Here is an 8343-nt window from a genome sequence, read left to right on the forward strand (position 1 = left end):
GACCATTGTCTGCCCATTTCTGGAGACTGAGGCCAGTGGGAGAGCGAACCCCAGGAGATGTGAGCCTTCCCTTCTCAGCTGATTCCCTGGTTTCCCTGTAGGAACATGAACCAGTTCTTTCCCGATTTCTCAACAGATGCCAAAAATTTAAAATCTGACGCTAAATCATCAAAATTCTCCCAGATTTTTCCCTCCAAACTCAATCTCCAGATTTTCAGTACATCAGTTATCTTAAACAGCAAGACAAATAAAAAGGGTCTGTAATAATCACCTGCAGCTTCCTGGTACTGATCCAACCTCAAATCAAAATCCCATCGAGAGAGAGATACTTCTTTACATTGAACGCTTCTTGTCTGAAAAAGCCCAGAAAGGAGAAGTTAAAAAAGAAAAAAAGAAAGAAAGAAAGAAAGAAAAAGAAAGAAAGAAAGAAAGAAAGAAAGAAAGAAAGAAAGAAAGAAAGACAGACAGACCCAGGACTAACTGGAGAAGGCTGAGAAATGAGAGCTTTTACGTAGGACGCAGGACATGCTCAGTAAGACATGCCCATCCCTACCTTGAAATAGCGCCTCCTGGTAAGGGGTTAGGGGTGTGGCCTAAAGGGAGGGGCCAGGCTTGGCATCTGCGATCTCCCTGGGGAGGGGGGGGGCCACTCACAGCCATCAGAGCAACGGGAAGTCCCTGTGCTTCTGCTATAGGGTGTCTCAATGCAGAGGGTCCCGCTGGGGTGCAACCAGATAGCTTTCTGGTCCGAAGGCCCGCTGGCCTCCCCCCTGCGCTTCTGGATAGTATTAACTTACGCAGGCCTACAAACAAGCCAGGCACTCTCGGGCCTATTGGGTTACATGCAAAGCACAAATGAACTTCCTGGGATAACTAATAGAGGAAATGGGAAAGGAAGGGGCAATCTATCAATTATCAATAGGAAGCTCACAGGAACTTAAGCAAATTAAGTAGTTACAATGGCTAATGGAGATGAAAAGAGAACTATAGAATTAGAAATATGTGTCTTTCTCTAGGATGCAACCGATGAAATGAACGGGCTGCTGCTTTTCTCACTCCCACAGTCACGCGCCACGTCAGGTAAGAGTGGGGAGAAGAAGAGCAGAGTAAAGAAGGGTGCACTCGGTCCCTTTGCCTGGCTGAGTGTGTCCTTGCTCCGACCTGGGGGACGGTTCTCGAACACAGAAGCTGCTGGAGGTGGTAGACCATGGGCAATACTTTCCGAGCTTCAGGAGGTCATTTTAAAAGTTATACTCAGGAAAAAGTAACACTAGCTTACAGGGAGGCGATCGTGAGATTCTAAGTGCCCTACAGACTCATACAACTTTTAGAAATGGCTTTGGAGGGGCGCCTGGGTGGCTCAGTGGGTTGGGCCTCTGCCTTCGGCTTGGGTCATGATCCCGGGGTCCTGGGATGGAGCCCTGCATCGGGCTCTCTGCTCAGCGGAGAGCCTGTTTCCCTCCACCCCTTTCTGCCTGCCTCTCTGCCTACTTGCGTTCTCTCTCTCTCTCTGTGTGTGTCAAATAAATGGATAAAATATTTAAAAAAAAAAAAAAAAAGAAAGAAAGAAAGAAAAGAAATGGCTTTGGATTTCCCCTGAGAACATCATTATCTTAAGAGCTGACCTTGACCTCCAAGGACCAAGCAGAGGGATTCTACATTAAATAAATGCATTATTTTATTTATGTTTTCCAATTCCTATGCGAGATAAGTAATACTTTGGGAGCCCTTTTTACAAATGGGGAAACTGAAGCCCCTGTTTGTTTGTTCCCTAGGCCTCAAAGTTACTCAGAACAGAAGAGGTGGAGTAACCTGGCTGCTTTCTGAGTTATAAGGATGTTTCCCACTCTCAGGGTTCTTCCCAGGGTTAAATGAGATAATCAGGGAAAGCCCTTGGCTCAGTGTCCTGGCACACAGTGCTTGTCTGGTAAGTTTTCTCCCTCCTTCCCAGGGACACGCACAAGGCTTTAGGACAGTCTATGCCTGATTCGTCTGTTTAATAGCCACTCACTAGTTTCCTACCTCCTCATTCCCTTTCCTAATTGATCTCCACATGACTGCTGGATTAAGCTGTCTAAATCCCAATTCTGACATCACACAGATCTCTTAAACCTTCAGTGACTCCCCATTGCCCAGAGAGTGAGAGATAAATGCCTCAGCCTGGCAGTCAGAACCTCTAGGAGATGCCTTCAGCATGACTCTCCAACCTTCTACCTGGCCCCATTCCTGGGACGGAACTGGGATTCTCCCTGCATGGCCCTCATCTGTGATGATCTTTGAGACTCCTGGTGTCTCCTTATTGGACACCTCAACCCACCATTTCCCAAAGCGTCAAATGCCTCCCCTGAAGCCTTCTCTTTACCTCCCCTCCCTTCCATTGTCCACCCGCAGCACTCTTACTCATCCTTGTGGAAGAACCCTCACAAGGGAAGAACCCTTACCTTCCCTACATCACAGCCAGGCAGGGTCCTCTCCTCCCATTCCTGACGTGAGTACGAGTTCCTTAGAGTTGGGTGGAGACAGAAATTTTCCATTCATTTTTGCGCTGTTCATCACGTTCATAATATAACACTGTGTTCAATAAGCATGAATTGAGTTCCGTTGGTGCCAAAGGGCAGGCTTGAGATATGGGTTATACTCAAGCAATATAAGATAAATTAATTATCCTTTGTTTGAGAATAACTCCTATCTCTACCCTACCCTTTTGCATCAATGGAACTCGATTCATGATTAAGGAACCACGACGTGCAAAGCGAGGATGAAGAGTGAATGAGACATGGCCCTTGTGCTTGAAGAGATAAAGACCCAAACACATGCTTACTGCCAGGGCGACACAGGCAGCCGTGGAGATAAGGACCCTGCAGCTTGCACTCACTCCATGCTTTCCACGCGCCAGGGCGATGGCGGGCCTTCACATGCATTATCTTATTCAACCCTCGGACCAATCCCCGGGGTTAGGTTTTCCTTATTTCTGTTATAGATAAGGAAACTAGAGCTAATAAAGGTTAAGTTGCCTTGCCCAGGATCCTAGTTAGAGCTCACATTCAAGGGCATATTACTGAAGGCCACCAACCCGCAGCCTGGGGCAGGGAGTCCCAGGCTGTGCTATCAAGGGCCAGGCACCTTCTGTCTTTCAGCTCCATGCATGACCTTTCTCCTTCCTTACCTGTCACTTAGCAATTGCAAGACCTCAGCTCCACACCCATCCTGCATCTATGATCTAAACAAGGAGGGGGGAGAGGACGAAAAAGAAAAGTCGCAGGCAGTGAGTCCGACCCCTTTGGAGGAGTTTTCCAGGAAGCCTAACCGGTAAACTTTATCCACATGCCCTTGGCCAACGCCATGTCACTTGAGCACCCCTAACTGCAAGCGAGGCAGGAAATGCAGTTATATAAATGGACTTATTGCCAGGCTAAACAAAGCTGGAATTCCTCAAGCAAGAAACAAGGGAAATAGATACTGGGCGAGTAGTGAGCGCTAACTGCTCTCCTACTTCCAAGCCGGGACTCGAGAGTGGTGTCCTAGTAAACTCTTTAATGGCTGGAGGTGCAGGGGAGGGGGCGGGAGAGCTCTAATGTGTGGCCTTTGCCCATTTCCGTGGTGTATATACTCTCATCCTGGGCCACAGTGATCTACAAAGGTGACTGCAAATGGGTCACAGCATTCCTGAAGATGTAACAATCCACTTTCACAAGCTGGTGTGAGCCCATACCAGAACATCATCGACTTGAACCTGCCTGACTCCAGGGAAACACTCTTAACCATGAGACTTCTCCAAGGGCCATGGGATGTAGGGAAGGGAGCATCCAGGGGCATCCAGGGACCACACAATTCCTGAGCTTTGGAAATCAGTTGAGGTGGTGGGACGACCCTAAGGTCAGAAGTACCAGGTGCCTAAGCAGTCAGACACGACTGAGAGCGGCCCCTTTCCGGGCAGAAGTGTGGCAGGCAGGCCTGAAGCCCCCAGGAACAAAGTGGGTTGCAAGGAGTGACACACCGAAGACTCTCCCCCAGGGACACCTGCAGAACTTTAGGTCCATGAAACCAAGCCTCAAGGCAGAAGGCCTTCATAAGACAACGAATGCCTAAAACCGAGGGAAAAAAATTTCCTCGCACCATCTTTCCTACCGTTATAGCAACGGTTCTCACTTAGGAGGATCCTGCCGCTAGGGAAAAATAGGCAACGTCAGGAGACATCTCTGGTTGTCACACCTGGAGCAGGGTAGGGGTGCCACCGGCATCTACCAGGGAGGGGACAGGGATCCCACTAAACTTCCTTCAATGCACAAGACAGCTCCCTCATCCCTTGAAGAATTTCTGACCCAAAATACCACTGCCAAGGTCGAGAAATGAGCCAATACAAGCTGCCTCCATGAGTTTTGTGCGCAGCAGAAAAGATTTATTTTCTTACTTTTTTTTTTTTTTTGGTACTGGTGACAGTGGGGGCGGTGGGGAGGAGGGGAGTGGAGAAGGGAAGACGCTGTTTATTATTCAACTCCCGCTTCCACAGCAGGGAAAACACTGTTTATACAAAACATCAAAGGTCGCTGCCACAGATATCAATTCCATATTGCGTGAGCCTTTGCCAAATCAAATTAGCTTATTTTCCTTGATATTAAGTTTGACAAGCAAAGAGACTGTGAAAACCAGAATTCCAACTGGGCGTGCCCCTGTAATTCAGTAAATTTTTTTAGCATGGAGATTCCAACAGTAGCCTTATTCTTCACGTAAGGATTATATTACTGTCTGTATTTATCTTGTCTGGAAATTTACTTCATTGTATCCTCAATTCCTTCTAATATTCAGATTCTTCAGGAATGTGACAGAGGCAGCTGATGCTGTTTGGACTGGCTGTGGATGCCAAGGGCAGTCGGCCGGGTGGTGCCCCAGGAAGAGAGGGGCCCCTGCTCCGCGGGAAACCCACTATTAAGACGATTTGGTGTGGGGCAGTGGTGTGTCAGCATTTGTGTCAGTCAAAAGAAAAAGAAAGAAAGAAAATATCCCCAGGCCAGTTACTCTTAATGGTTTTTGGTTCCGGATAGCTTTGAAAATCTGATGAAAGCTGGGATCTCTCTTCTGCAGACGTGTGCACACATACCCACATTTTGCATGGAATCCGGAGTGCTCCCTGGCTTCCTGATGCTCGACCACGGAGCTCCGGGCCCAGATTAAGGCCCTCTGCTCTAGGTCAGAGTGTGTAGGAACAAGAGGCAGACCGTGGCACCAGACCACCCCACTCGTGTCCCGGCTTTTCCATGGTGTGTCCCTTGCATCTGTGACCTCAGGCCTCAGCTCCTGGAGCCTGACTTTCCTCTGCTATAAAAGAGATCTCAGCACCTCCTTCTCCAGGTGGCCCTGTCAGGGAGGACAAGGGTGCCCCAAGTCAGTGTGGAGAGGGGCCCGGCTGGGAGAGAAGGCAGAAGCACAGAAACCATTTATTCACTGAACCAGTGTTTTGGGGGGGGGGGGTGTAGCTCTGAACTCAGACTCCTTCACAGAGTGCTGGGAGCTCAGAGACAGACAGGAGCCCCTGCCCTCCAGGAGCTCATGAAACATTTCCAGTTTCCCAGGAGAGCTGAGGAGGCTTCCGCTGGCGCCATGGTCTAGGTGAAGAGGAAGGAATTCAGGAGCCAGGAAGGGCCGAGGGCTTAGGGAATAAGACTAGTTCCGGGTGCCGAGGGTGGGACAAGAGGAAACCCGAGCGTAATTCCCCAGCTGGACACAAGTTCTGACCTCGGGCTCATGCATTTTTTTATACCAGCCCAGAACACAGTGGCTTCTAGGTCTGGTAACGGTTCCCACAATCCCTAGTGGAGCGTTGAACCTCAACTGTAATCTTCCACAAATTATTCTGGTTGGCGCACTCTGGTGTCTGTGATGGGAGCTACCCCCATAAGCCCTCCTTCCTGCTGGAGCCACACAGTCTGGGGCCTAGCCGCTCAGCTCCACCATGCCTTTCTTGTACATGAATGGGGCCTGACACACAGGAAGCGCTCGCTTAACATTTGCTAGAAGGAACGAATGAATGGGGTCATCTAGGGGGAAGCATACGAAATGGGACAGGGTTGGGGAAGCTAAGAACACTTGGGAGACCTCAAGGACATGGTCTTGGGGGGAGACATGAGCAGGAGTTAATGAGGGAGAGAGGGGAAGACAGAAGAAACAGACACAGGAAAGGCTGACAGCAGGCAGGAGGTGAGCAAAGCCAAGAAACTGAGAAGGTCCAGGAGTCTGGAGCACTGAGCAGGTGAGGGGGGCTTCAGAGGATGGCTGGAGGGGCAGATCACACTGGGTCTTCTTTGTAGCTTTTGGTCTGTGTGTCCCCTGAGCAATGGGAGGCCACTGAATGGCTTTGACCACCTTGGGCAATTTTCTTCCCTTCTCTGCTTTCCAGTCCAGACAATGGCGGCATGAGGAATCACTTTCTGTACACTTGTCATTTGCCTTCGCAGACTCAACTCTTTCTTTTCTCCCTGGACATGGTGCCCCAAATTTCCCTTGACGATCTATACCCCACATTTCCTCGGCCATAAGACCTGACTGGGATTGGTCTCATACCAAGAATGTTCCTCAGTGCCCTAAGTCAGCAAATATATGTCCTCTTCCTGACCATAGGAATCTATTTGATGATGATTATAAAACACAATCAACACAGATGAGGTGAGAGGAGTTATCGGCTATGGACTTTCAGAATGTGAGGCTCTCTCTCTTCCACAGGAACTACCAAGAGAAACTCTTCTTCTCCCAGATAGCTTAGTATGAAACTCCCCTCCTACATCAGAATCTGAAACAGGGAAGGAGCCTGCGACTCTTATAGGGCATTGTGTGGGACTTAAAGATGAAGCTGACATCTTGAAAGACAGAGACAAGTAATATAGCTAAAGGAGTGCTGATGATACTCTGTGAGCACCTGGATCAAGCCTCACCTGCTGCCAGCAACTTCTGGACCTTTCAAATTCCCAAGCCAATAGTTAGCTCTTCTTTGTTTTTAAAGTCATTATCAAACTGATGATGTACTGTATGGGGACTAACATAACATAATAAAAAATAAACAAACAAACAAATAAATAAAGTCATTTTCGAATTGGGTTTTGGACATAGAGGTACTTAATTGATGCAGGCAGTTGAACCACTGCTCTAATGTTGCTGATTCTGCGGAACAGTTTTTACAAAGACTTGCCGAAAGACGCGGGCATCTGGGAGGTAGAAGCTATGTGGAAACAGTAATCTGAAAGCATGAAATCTCATATTTTACCAAAGTATTATGATGGGCCATCAGTCCAACACTTCACACCACAGTACAACCAAATCACAGCAAGCGGTCTGAAATGCATGTGGACACGGTTGCAAAGATTGGGGATTCAGTTTCCATTTGGAGGAGAGCCTAGAATTTTTGGATGTTTCCCTAAGGATTCAAGCTGGTGAATCTGAAAAGCCAGCAGGGGGATCTCCTGAGTGGCCTTTTTACAACTCTCCAGGATACTTCCTCCCTGAGGATAAGAAGGCACTTTTCTTCTGGTCCTTAGGCCCTTCCATGGTGGAAAGTTGGCTGGAAATCAGAAGGGATGAGTAATGAGGAAAAGTTTGCAGGCTTCAAAGAGCAGCATTTGGTTTGGGCTGGGCTTCAATACATCAGTGGAAGGCCTGGTGGGTGGGTTCACATTTGTCGAAGCCCATTCACGGCTCCCCGGTGCTGGGCAGCCTTGGCCGTCTCTTCCTTTTGAACTCAAGGAAGACAACAAAGGGCAAGTGGCAGGCCCGCGATGCTGCAGCCTGAGCCTCAGCCGTGGGCAGGACCGACCCAAGGAGTCAGCGTGGCTTCTGTTCCTTCAAGGTATCTCGAGCCTCAGGGCCCTTTCTCCTGAATGACCTGCTCAGACACTTTTCCAGAAAGGAAATGAAGGGGGCTCTTTGCATAGGTAAGAAGAGCAGAAAGAACATTTGCTCTGTCTTTACATGACCTCTTGGAATTTGCCTTTTAGAGACAATATTTTTGGGGCTCTTCTCTGAGTTGAGCAGTCTTTCTCAACTTCCATTTCTCCTTTGGCTCCGAGGGGACCATGCCACCTGCTCCAGCAAATTGCTCTAAAATTAAACGAGATCTCATCTGGAAAGTGCTCAGCGCAGGCCAACACACATGGAGGAGCTCGAGAAGGACCGGCTGTAACCGGCACGTCCCAATGTGAGAATGCTACAGCAGGAGCAAATTGTAGTCTAGCGTCGTGAAATGTCGTGTTGACGTGAAAAGGAAAAATAAAAATCGAACTGAATAAAAGCTAAACGGCTTTCCAGGACTTGTTTGCATGGAAACACAATGATATACTTTCAGTTTGTTGGCGGAGG

At 48.5% G+C, this 8343-nt stretch overlaps 1 long non-coding RNA gene across 1 annotated transcript; it reads left to right on the plus strand.

Annotated features, from left to right (window-relative positions):
• The first annotated feature begins 1025 nt into the window (after positions 1–1025).
• On the plus strand, positions 1026–5031 carry LOC132027840 (uncharacterized). Its single transcript, XR_009407223.1, has 3 exons — positions 1026–1080; positions 1776–1927; positions 4807–5031. It is a non-coding gene; the product is annotated as an uncharacterized LOC132027840 (long non-coding RNA).
• The last annotated feature ends 3312 nt before the right edge of the window (positions 5032–8343 follow it).

Source organism: Mustela nigripes, chromosome 12 (assembly GCF_022355385.1).
Source record: "Mustela nigripes isolate SB6536 chromosome 12, MUSNIG.SB6536, whole genome shotgun sequence".
Taxonomy (NCBI): Eukaryota; Metazoa; Chordata; class Mammalia; order Carnivora; family Mustelidae; genus Mustela; species Mustela nigripes.